This window comes from Mus caroli, unplaced genomic scaffold (assembly GCF_978045245.1).
Source record: "Mus caroli unplaced genomic scaffold, Mus_caroli_1 scaffold_12, whole genome shotgun sequence".
NCBI classification, from domain to species: domain Eukaryota; kingdom Metazoa; phylum Chordata; class Mammalia; order Rodentia; family Muridae; genus Mus; species Mus caroli.
Genome location: NW_028227267.1, coordinates 54,811,505 through 54,813,901, shown reverse-complemented (window position 1 = coordinate 54,813,901; position 2,397 = coordinate 54,811,505). Strand labels below are relative to the sequence as shown.

The 2,397-nt window shown below is 50.6% G+C and overlaps 1 non-coding gene across 1 annotated transcript; it reads left to right on the top strand.

The window, feature by feature from the left end:
• Positions 1–770: 770 nt before the first annotated feature.
• Positions 771–903, top strand: LOC115029298 (small nucleolar RNA SNORA17). The gene has a single exon (XR_003834872.1). It is a non-coding gene; the product is annotated as a small nucleolar RNA SNORA17 (small nucleolar RNA).
• Positions 904–2,397: the final 1,494 nt, after the last annotated feature.

Here is a 2,397-nt window from a genome sequence, read left to right as displayed (position 1 = left end):
ACCGAAGAAGCTTAGCTTTTATCAAACCAGAAGGTCTAATTCCTTAACTAGACGTGGCTCAGGGATTTGCAACTTGTTTTTTGAGCCCAAATGAATTAACATTAATATGGAAACCCTCTAAAGATAACCCACAAACATAGCTATGCTAGTCCCCACTCCTACCCCCCCCCACCCCCGGTGAGATCTAATTCTCTAATGTGAATTCATCAACAATACCTTGTCAAACAATTCAACCAGTTATTGTTACAGATAGATACTTAAACCATTCAAATTAAGATGTATCAAAATCAGATCAACAAATCCAGAGGCTGTGGGAAGACTTGCTATGTATGATACTTAGTTGTTTTTCTGTTCTCAATGGATGGATGGATGGATGGATGTATGGATGGATGGATGAATGGACAGGTAGATGGGTAGATGGATGGGTAGACGAATGGATGGATGATGGATGGATGGATAGATGGGTGGATAAGAGGGTGGGTGGCTGGGTGGAAATGTTGATGGATGGAGAGAAAAGGACAAATAGATAAGTAAGAAACACAGATTATAGGAAAAAAAGAGATGAAGAAAGCTGGGTAGGGCACACAAGAGCCAACTTTGTCTATAAACCTTATCTGTTTCTCAGCTTTTCTTTAGTTCCTTTGTGCATACTTACTGTATGCATGACTGACTCTCTTTCCTTCTTATCACTTTCAACCTAAACTCTCAGGTGACTGGATCAGATTCTTATAAATTTTGACCATAATGGTACCAAGACAAAACTGCATGCACCTGTCCCTAGAGGTGTTCCAAGTGTGGCTTCCCGTGTCACATTAGTGTCAGTAGGTGGCAGAGAGGAAAGAAGTTAGGTCTAAGCTCAGTGTCCTAACATATGAACATTTGAATGATTAGTAGTCTAATACTCCCTGAAAGGAGCAAGCCTCAGACAACTGTGGGGTGGTGAGCTGTGCACAGACACCCGTCTCCAGTCAAGCACAGGCCTTGAACCCCAGAGACCTAGTGGGCAGTGACTTTCACCTGCATGGGACAGCAGGTGTTTGGCTACACTTCCTGGGCTCCTGACTCCTGTTGCAGCTACAAACTCCCATAACTCCCCCTCTCACTATAGAGAGGTGTGTGGCCATCAGTCACCTAGGCAATTCCCCAAACTCCTGGTATTCTGTCTGGACTCCACCCCCACAGTTACCTGGCAACAGCCAGGTAGGCTGAGCCCACTATGAAAGGGGCTGTTTGCCCCCTCCTCCTTCTCTTGCTTTCTTACTCTCTTGCATCTCTCTTTCCCTTTTGTACTCCCTCTCCCTATTCCCTTCTCTCCTCTCTCCACAAGGCCATGGCTGACTTCTACTTCTCTACTCTTCTCCCTCTCTCTGCCTTTCCACAATAAACACCTTAAAAACATGGACTGCCTATTCTCATTGGGATCTGCTGTGCTGGAACAATAGAGCAGGTCTCCCTGTAATGAGCTATATAGCTAACCTCCTGCCAGGATCCCTCCCAGTGCTGCCAACCAACCAAGCCAACCCATCCTCCAAGCTAGCCACCTAGCAAGCCTCAGACTCTCCTCCCTGCTGGACCCAGCAGGAACTCTCTCCTCCCTGCCCCTTTCCCTTCGGGCCCCAGGCCAGAGTCAGCCCGAGGGTCCCCATTCTTTTCTAAGCTCTTCCGCAACATCCAGTGGCATCTGAGGTGTCCACGACTGAGAATTTGACTTCCCTGGCCTCTGTGCGGCCCAGGGACCCCAGAACCGGCTCTTCCACTGTACCTAGCAGCATCTGTGGTGCGTAGGAGTCCTCAGGCAGGTCCGTGGGGACCCCAGACTGCACCTTCTTCACCCCCAGAGCTGGGTCCTGTGGCTTCTCACAGTCCAAAGCCCACCTGGAGGTTCCATGGGGTACACGCAGTCAAACTCCCCGTGTCAGCCTGGCCTACAGGCCAGAACCCTGAGCCGGACAGAAGACCCCACTTTTTGGCCCACAGATAACAACCAGACCAGAGCCAGGGGTCCAGGATAGGGAGCTAGCCTGAGATGGCCACCAGTATGGTGCTGTGCAGGCTTGGATGGGCTCCCAGGGCAGGGAGCCAGCCAGAGACTAGAACTCCACCTGGGACTGCAGGTACTGGGCAGGAGTGAGCCGAGACAGATGACCTTCACAGGGGGCCACTCAGGCAGGTTAGGGACAAGCCTGAGATGATCACCAGACTGACACCATGGGGCCTGGACATGGAGCTAGCCTAAGCTGACCACCATTCTACTGGTCTGTGGCAGGGGCAAAGCAGAACATGCCTGAAACCACCCCTGCCAAGTGCCATAATGCACAAGTGAGCACATGGAAGACCTGGCGCTGGGGTCACGGGAGCAGGAAAGTTGAACCTGCCCCTCACCAGTAGCAGCACTCA